A 9,981-nucleotide genomic window follows, 5' to 3' on the forward strand; every position below is an offset into this window, starting at 1 on the left:
CTCTCACTGTCTATAACTCTCTTTCTGTCTCTCTCTCTCACTCACTATCTAACTCTGCCTGGGAAAAAAAAAAAAAGAGAGAGAGCTAAGGGTTGTTTAAATATGTGCCTATTTTAAGGCATTTAAGTAACCACTTTGTATGAATGATCAAATCTGGTATATATTGTGTTATGCTGTTAAGGGATCCTATTTCAACGAGATATTTTAAGCCTTCTTGGAATCTTTGACATTCAAAAAAACAATCAAAAGTTCCAAATTCTCGGACTTTGATATTTCCAGTTGGGCCCCTGGAAATATCAAAGGATATATCTCTCATCTTGTAGATATACCAACTAATAAGGCTATTTGGATTATGTTAAAGGTACTGTGAAGATGTGAAGCACTGCTAAATTTTGTTATGACAATGTAAAATGCTACTGATACAAATGTCCAAAAGTTAAAAAGTCTAATGATCTTGTGTTGTTATCAGATATGATGATTATCTTAATGAAAAAGGCCCAGAGGCCTAAAAGGGTTAAGATGCTTCCAAAATACTGTGTGGAATAAGCAAGTGCCTCTTCTTGTTGGTTAATGAGTTTATAACTTTAAACATGGCTATTTGAAGCCTTTGTCATCCACAGTTTTGTATTCTCCAATCCCTAGAAATCAGATTTACTGCTCATAAGCTTAAAATGTTGTTGGTTCTGTGTTTAAATGTGTCCTTTTAGGTTCCAAAGAATCTCTTTTTCTCTGACGTCTATTGTGGTCAATACTCTAGCACAGTCTTAAGCAGATAAAGCCAATAATGTACTGCAGGTTCCAACTTAGAAAAAGTATAGAGTACTAAGAGCATAAAGTAATCCTAATTTGTTGATGGTAAGTTTTAAAGAAGCTAAAGATTTTAGGAAGCAATTACTGAATCTGCTTTATTGTTCTATCTTGTGTTACGCTACACATGTGCACATATTGTATGTCTACATGGGAAAATTGACTTATTAAGAGCTCTGCTTTAATTGACTTATCAAGAAAATACTGCTAATAAATTCAAACTACTAAGTTAATCAAAGATACCTTTTTGGTTCGTGACCTATATCTCTGTACCAGATGTTTTAAATTTGTTGACATGTTTGTACTTGGGTTTGCTGGTCAAACAAGTTACACTTGTGTTAGATACTTAAGCAATGTTTCCAAATATGTGCACTCTTGCCTTGAAATGTATAGAAGGCATTGGACCTTCAGGTAAATGTTTTCATAAGTTGTTATTTATCAGTTAAAATTGCTTGCTAAGCCTTCATTTGATATTGTTATTTTCAGTAAGTGATATGGGAAGCCTGACTTGTTCCCTCATTTCTCTTCAAGATGCGTAATTAATTCCGTTCTGAAGGACTCTCTAGGATGTACAATTTGATCATTAGACCTTATTAAAGGGATGGCTAACATTTTTCTGTAATAATAGTATAGCCAAAATGAGAGCTTAAATTATGATTCAACAGCTAGATTGCTTTGCCATGGGCACAAAAACCTCCCTTTTTTAAACCGAACAAAAGGAGAAAATTTTAATAATGACTTAAAATTTTATAGATAAGGTGGTCATCATTTTGAAATAGCTTTCCTCATGGGCATTGTCTACCTCAAAGAAAAACCGCTATCAGAACATGCCTATGACTACAGATTCCTAGTTTAGGCCACTAAAGATTAGAGACAGAGCAACCCTTTGACTTGTGTCTTCTTAAAGTTCCCTCTGTTCTGTTTTAATAAAAACCAGGAAGAAGAGGAATCTAGGCTGCAGAAGCAATGTAAAGATAGGTGGCAGGCCAGTTAATGGCTGCTTTACACAGTGATCTGCCTTCAAGGAGACCCAGTCTACTGCATTGGTTTTCGATGTGGAAAGCCAGGGCTTCAGCAAATTCAGCTTATGAAGAGTCCCTGCAGAATTGCCAGCCAAGAGTTGGGTCATGGAAACGGACCTACCCTGGAGACAAAGGGCTCCAGGTCAGAGCCACAGACCCTGTTCACTCGAAGCTGAAAAGCCCTTCACTCGGCCCAGCTTCCAAACTAACAACTGCATTCGAGGAGATGGCTAAGCAGGGTGAATAACGCTGCAGGCAGAACTGTATATTAAAAATGTTCTCCTTTTAGAAATGTCACCTACCTTCTCTTCAACCAAGCCCTTCTCCCAGGCTGGCTAGGCAATGAAAGTCAATAGGGTACCTCCCTGATGATGTACCCCATGTAAACAGACAGATAAGTCTGAGCCTCATAACTGGCAAGGCCTTAAAGACCCCCTGATTATTTTTAAGCCCTTTCTGTCCATTTCTATTTGCCTCTCAATGAATAAACTTGCTCATGGTTTAGACACCTTTCTTAGGGCCTCTTACAATGACTCTGTGCTCAGTTTTAGATCCTGTGAGTTTAAAGTGCTTGTTAGATTCTTTTTCTCCAGACTTGAAAAAGTAAAATTCCAGGTGGCCAAACACATGATACCTCTGATGGAAGCAGTTTTTGCAAGCTGGCACTGTGTGCCCCTGGTGAAGCCACCTCCTGCTGAGAAGTCACCTCCTGCTGGAACCCCGTCTTGACTGCCCCTCCCAAAGATGCCACTTTTCAGTATGAAGCAGCCAGAGCAACCACGTCCAGTCCCCCTCTATCAGATGTTAGGGTACATTTTTGTTAGGGGGGGATGTGAGGAGTCAGATGGATTAATAGGTAGTCAAGGTAGTCCCAATAGAATTTGGGGTATAAAATTATTTGCTTCCTTCTCCTTATCTTTTTTTTTTTTTTTGACAGGCAGAGTGGACAGTGAGAGAGAGAGACAGAGAGAAAGGTCTTCCTTTGCCGTTGGTTCACCCTCCAATGGCCGCCGCGGCCGGCGCGCTGTGGCCGGCGCACTGCGCTGATCCGATGGCAGGAGCCAGGAGCCAGGTGCTTTTTCCTGGTCTCCCATGGGGTGCAGGGCCCAAGCACCTGGGCCATCCTCCACTGCACTCCCTGGCCACAGCAGAGAGCTGGCCTGGAAGAGGGGCAACCGGGACAGAATCCGGCGCGCCGACCAGGACTAGAACCCGGTGTGCTGGCGCCGCTAGGAGGAGGATTAGCCTAGTGAGCCGCGGCGCCGGCCCTTTCTCCTTATCTTTAACAAGAACAAATAGGCAGCCCTCCTTCCTTCAGCATCTCCAAATTTACCATGACAATAGCAAGGGAGCTCTTCCTGTACTCACAGCTTATGTGAAAACAAGTTACCTATCCCAACCTTCTGGATGATTTTCTGTTTTATCAAGAGCAGGCCAGACAGGATGGAGAACTGTAAATCAGGACTTTTGATGGATTTTATCCTTCCTGGTAATTGAATGCCAATATGATTGTCAAGTTGTTTTCTTTGAAATGGTACTTAGAAACTCCACTACAACCAACCTCTTTGGGTTTTTTCACTCTTGGAAGCCTCCATAGATGCCACTCTGGCTGGAGGCCTTTAACTCTAATAATTTTTTTTAAATCTCAAAAAAAATATAAAAGAAAAGAAATCATGGGATATACATGCCATGTAATACTACACAGTGATTAAAAAATAAAATGAAATCTGGTCATTTACAACAAAATGGATGAATCCAGAGAATATCATACTTAGTGAAATAAGCCAAATATTGTATGTTCTCCCTGACCTGTGCCAAAAAGGCAATCCATAAAAGTGAAATTAACACTTTGAGAAGCAGTGACTTGAACAGCTTTGTCTTGACCACTGAGGAACAGCTGTTTTTTTTTCATACTATTTGTTGAACTCTTTACTTAACAGAGTTAAATATATGTGTATAAAGTCAACTGAAAACAGATTTCAGTAAAAAATAAGAGTCAGAATAAAAGAGAGGGGTGGGAGTATAGGTGGGAGGGCGGGCATGATGAGAAGCATCACCATTTTCCTAAAGTTGTAATTATTAAGTATATGAGGTTTATAACTGTAAAGCTGTACAGTTCTGAATACACCCCTACAGACTTGCTTCTAAGGGTACAGTCTTTTTTTTTTTTTTTTGGACAGGCAGAGTTACACAGTGAGAGAGAGAAAGACAGAGAGAAAAGTCCTCCTTCCACCAGCTCACCCCCCAAATGGCCACTACAGCCAGTGTGCTGCGCCTTTCTGAAGCCAGGAGCCAGGTGCCTCCCCCCGGCCTCCCATGTGGGTGAAGGGCCCAAGCACTTGGGCCATCCTCCACTGCCTTCCCGGGCCACAGCAGAGAGCTGGACTGGAAGAGGAGCAACCAGGACAGAACCAGTGCCCCAACCCGGACCAGAACCCCTGGGTGCCAGCGCCATAGGCAGAGGCTTAGCCTAGTGAGCCACGGCACTGGCCTAAGGGTGCAGTTTTAAAGCTTGCCATGGGACTCCAAATCCCCTTAAGCTGGGTGGTAAAAATACCATCATAAATTTTAAAGTGATCATATGGATAGGATTAAGTGTCTGGTAATAATAATAGAATTAAAAAGGAGTGAATGCTCCTTTTTATGTGAAGCAGTCCACACAGCATTCATAGATGACAATAGCTTTAAGTAACACTCTGACCTCAGAATCAGCCCTTGAGGCATTCTGGTCTGGCTGAAATGCCCATACAAGCATTTCAGGCATGGAAAGCCAAGACACTGTGGCAAAAAATGTCCTACATGAAGGACCTCAGTAGGTGAGACACCAATGGAAAGAAGGTCTTCAAAGATGGAGATGCTTTTCTCTGAAGGGAGGAGAGAACTTCCACTTTGCTCTAAATACTGACAGGTTCAAAAGTCTTCCATAGCCAAAGCAGCTTATGTCAAGGGCCTCAAGTGATCACTGATGTCATACATAAGAGTGTTAATTGTTACTGTGCGATAACTTCCCATGCAGGAACTCTGTCCTCAAAGAATTGTATTATAATTATGTCTAAGTGCTCCCAAAAGATGTATTATTCTTGGGTGCTTCTTTAAAGTCAATTAAGTCTCTAAAAAAGTGGGGGAGGATTAACTTCAAGATGCAATGACTTTGAACAGCCCTTTTTCGACTGTTAAGGATAGTTTTTTGGTTTTTTTCTGTGCAAATTGTTGAACTCTTTATTAGGCAGCTTCTGCAGATAAAGTTAATCAAAAATGGATCTTAGTGGAAAATGGGACTGGGAATGTTAGAGGGAAGAGTAGGAGGGGTGGGAGGGTAGCTATGGTGGAAAGAATCACTATATTCTTAGTTGTACTTATGAAATGCATGAAGCTCATATTCCTTGAATAAAAGGTTTCTTTGGGGAAAATATAAAATAAAATAAATAATACTAAGATTAATATGTATATGCCCTTGGAAGTTAGTCTTTTAAAGTACATATTTTCATTACAAAATTTATATAATTCATTTGACATAAGCATTAAATGCACAATTACTTTTATACTTGTTATATAACACATTTCAAATTAAAAATATTAGTCATTTTTCTGAACTTTTCTAAATGACATAGCATTTCTTGTATAACCAGTTCTATAAACAGCAGAACTGGAAACGCATCCATTGGTAAGGCACATAGTCACCAAAATAAAATTAAGTAAATGCAAATTGCAGTACAGTTAATAAATCTTAGGTAAAATCCTGGGTAACTCGTATTGATATTAAATGCAGTACTATGAATTCTATAACTTTTGTAAGGCAAATCCCTTTCCACTGATATGAGTGTAAGTTTTTGTGTCTTGCCTATCTCTTAAAATGTGTTGATAGAGGTACCATAGAAAATCCATCAACTAAATATTTTAATCAAATTGTTCACTATAGAATAATTATTATTATCTGGATATCCATAATCAAATAAAAGCTGCAACATTATCAATTGTGTAGGCTTAAAAGTTATTGGTGAGTTCCGTATGTTCAATGCAAGGTGAATAAAAACAATATTACCATATCATAGAAATTAAATTTTAAATTTCACCTTTTACTACATTATAAGCAAACTACACACAAATACATAAATATACATGCACAGAGTAATTACTTTATTTTGTTTTTCAAGTCATGAACATTTTTCTTCCTTGGCCTGTTTATATATTGTTGTTATCACAAGTTGGTATGTAAGTCTGAGAAATAATAAAATATCTATGAGCATCAGATCCCTTAGGTCCTCATAATAAAAATTTATAACTATGAAAATAAAATATATTTACAAATGTACATGCCCTTGGTAGTTAGTTCTCATAAGACTATTGTATATAAAAGCCTGACAAACCCAGCTGATCTTTCTGCTTCCTGGGTCACCACATGATCCTTCCTGTGTTCATGCTCTTCCATTCTTATCCACTATATTCACCAGATTTCCAGTAGATTGGGTCGCCTTGTCTTTTGTCTTTTTCTTTTAATAATATCCATTCTGATAGGTGGGATATTATTATTGTCTCAAATTGTGTTTCTCTAGTGATTAGTGATGAGCATTTTTTTATATATGTGTCAGAAATTTGTAGATTTTCCTTTGAGAAATGATCATTCAGATCCTTGCCTATTTTTTAAATCAGATTATAGATGTTCCTCAACTTTTGATAGAGCCAAACCCTGTAGAGTAAAACCAGGGGCCAGGACAAGATGGACGGGGCATTATCTACTATAACTTTGGGACACTGGACAATGTCTACTCCTGAGTGGCCAAGGCTGCCGTGCAGTAGGGCACTAGGCCTGTGAATACTCACCCCATCCTTTGCTGACCGACACCTCTGCCCTCTACCTCCTCCCACCCTCATAGCGTCCCACCATTATCCCCCACCACAGTGCTTTAACAGAGGAGGCAGTCGGAACAGGGTTAAACTGAGTCCCATTATATTTCAAGAGTTGAAAATATCATATCAGAATGTATTTAATCTACCCAATGCCTGCCCCCAAGGAATAGAAAGGAACAAAGCTCATCAGACCATATAGTAGAATGGTGGTTACTGGATGCTGGAAGGTTGGATAGAATGGAAATAGACGGTCAAAATAGAGTAGTAAGTTCTTTTTGTTTTTGTTTTATACTGTACAAAGTGGTAAATATATTAAAAATAATGTATTATACATTTCAAAATCACTTAGATAAAATTTCAGACATTGTCACCACAGTAAATGACCAATATTGGAGATGATGGGTATATGAATTAGCTTGAGTTAATTATGCTATATTGTATTCATAAATCAGATCATTCTGAACTTTATAAATATGATCAGCTACAATTTGTCAATTTGAAATTTTAGAATATACAAATAAGTACAGTCAAAATCACATGTCATTAAAAATAATATTACAAATTATTCAAATAATACAAAAGGGAAAGGGGGAATTAGGAATAAATTGACGCTGAGTGCCAGTGTGGGAAGGGGAGTCTATGTGACAAAAAAACCAGCGGGGAGAGGAGAGACGCCCAGGGCTCTGAGTCCACACATCGGCGCTGGAAGCGGAGGTGAGCTTAGTAACTGGAGACATTGGCGGGGAAACGGCGGACAGAATTTCAGAGGGACGTGGGTTTTGAAGCGGGAAAGTCCAACAGACTACAGGAGAGAAGGAAAAATAAATAAATAAATAAATAGGTGGGGGCATACTGGTACAGACAAGTTCCACTCTCCACCAACCTTGCAAAGGTGAGCAAGAGACAAAGAGCTGGGATATACATAATAAAAGGGGAGAGTTAAGACTACAATTCAGTAGCCTAGGCAACCCAGTGGGAGTCCGCAGAACTCCTTGGGTAGAAGCCAGCTAAGCTAAATACCATCCATTCTGCTCAGCCTTGCAGTATTACTTACCTCCTGAACAAAAAATAAAATAAAATAAAATAAATAAATGAATAAATAAATAAATAAAGAGAGATTTACCACGCATAACCTGAGGGTGTCACCTTTGCACACCTGTAACCCTGAAGAACCAAGCAGAGCTCTCAGGCCACACCCATCTCAAGCCTCCAAGGCTCCTCCATCAGCAGGCAGTACACTTAACACGGACAGAGTATAATAAAAAAAAAAAAAAAAAAAAAAAAAACACACAAAAACCTCACAGTGAGGGAAACAGAATTAACCATGCCAAGCAATAAACACAGAAATCGAGGGAACAAGATCAACGATGACATTATGATGCCTCCAGATAAACAAAACACCCCAAGCCAAGATTATGAAGATGATGAGATAGAAGAAATGCAAGATACGGATTTCAAAAAATTTATGATAAGAACATTTAGAAGTTTTCAAAAGCAAATCCTTGAACTACAGAAATCCTTATTGGACAGGATTGAGAATCTCTCCTGGGAAAATGAAATATTAAGAAGGAATCAAAATGAAACGCAGAAACTAGTAGAGCAGGAAAGTGTGATAGTGAAGGAAATCAAAATGAAATGAAGAGCTCAATAGATCAAATGACAAACACATTAGAAAGCCTTAAAAACAGAATGGGTGAAGCAGAAGAGAGAATATCAGACCTAGAAGACAGAGAACAGGAAAGGATACAGTCAAACCAAAGAAAAGAAGAGGAAATTAGAAATCTAAAAAATATTGTTGGGAATCTACAGGATACTATTAAAAAAACCAACATTCGGGTTCTAGGAGTTCCTGAAGGCATGGAGAGAGAGAAAGGATTAGAAGGCCTTTTTAGTGAGATACTAGCAGAAAATTTCCCAGGTTTGGAGAAGGACAGAGACATCCTAGTACAGGAAGCTCATAGAACCCCCAATAAACATGACCAAAAGAGATCCTCACCACGACACATGGTAATTAAACTCACCACAGTGAAACATAAAGAAAAGATCCTAAAATGTGCAAGAGAGAAACGTCAGATTACTCTCAGAGGATCTCCAATCAGACTCACAGCAGACTTCTCATCAGAAACACTACAGGCTAGGAGGGAATGGCGAGACATAGCACAGGTGCTAAGAGAGAAAAATTGCCAGCCCAGAATATTATATCCTGCCAAGCTCTCATCTGTGAATGAAGGTGAAATAAAGACTTTTCATAGCAAACAGAAATTGAAAGACTTTCTGGCCACTCGTCCGGCCCTGCAAAAGATACTTAAAGATGTGCTACACTCAGAAACACAGAAACACGGCCATCAATATGAAAGAAGGGAAAGGAAGAACACCTACCAGTAAAAGAGCATGGGAAGCTCAAAGCATATACTAGAAAATATCTCTGGGAAAATGGCAGGGCAAAGTCACTATGTATCAATAGTCACATTAAACGTGAATGGCCTGAACTGTCCAGTTAAAAGACACAGACTGGCTGACTGGCTTAAGGAACAACACCCAACTATTTGTTGCCTACAAGAAACACATCTCTCTAACAAAAATGCATGCAGTCTGAAAGTGAAAGGTTGGAAAAAGATATTCAATGCCAACAAAAACCAAAAAAAAAGCAGGTGTAGCCATATTAATATCAGACAAAATAAACTTTAATATTAAAACTGTTAAGAGAGACAAAGAGGGACACTATAAAATGATTAAGGGTTCAATTCAACAGGAAGATATAACAATTATCAATGTATATGCACCTAATTACACGGCACCGGTCTATTTAAAAGATATGTTAAGGGACTTAAAGGGAGACATAGATTCCAATACAATAGTACTGGGGGACTTCAATACTCCACTCTCAGAAATAGATAGATCATCCAGACAGAAGATCAACAAGGAAACAGCAGATTTAATCGACACTATTGCCCAAATGGATCTAACAGATATCTACAGAACTTTCAATCCTACATCTAAAGACTTTATGTTATTCTCAGCAATGCATGGAACCTTCTCTAGGATTGATCACATACTAGGTCATAAAGCAAGTCTCAGCAAATTTAAAAGAATTAGAATCATACCATGCAGCTTCTCAGACCACAGCGGAATGAAGCTGGAAATTAGCAACTCAGGAAACCCCAGAAAGTATGCAAACACATGGAGACTGAACAACATGCTCCTGAATGAACACTGGGTCATTCAAGAAATCAAAAGAGAAATCAGAAACTTTCTGGAAGTAAATGAGGATAACAACACAACATATCAAAACTTATGGGATATG

General features: G+C 38.8%; 1 long non-coding RNA gene across 1 annotated transcript; it reads left to right on the plus strand.

The window, feature by feature from the left end:
• The first annotated feature begins 267 nt into the window (after positions 1–267).
• LOC127490363 (uncharacterized) lies at positions 268–2,121 on the plus strand. The gene is made up of 2 exons (XR_007918341.1): positions 268–361; positions 1,745–2,121. It is a non-coding gene; the product is annotated as an uncharacterized lncRNA (long non-coding RNA).
• The last annotated feature ends 7,860 nt before the right edge of the window (positions 2,122–9,981 follow it).

The sequence above is a fragment of the Oryctolagus cuniculus genome, chromosome 2 (assembly GCF_964237555.1).
Source record: "Oryctolagus cuniculus chromosome 2, mOryCun1.1, whole genome shotgun sequence".
Lineage (NCBI taxonomy): Eukaryota > Metazoa > Chordata > Mammalia > Lagomorpha > Leporidae > Oryctolagus > Oryctolagus cuniculus.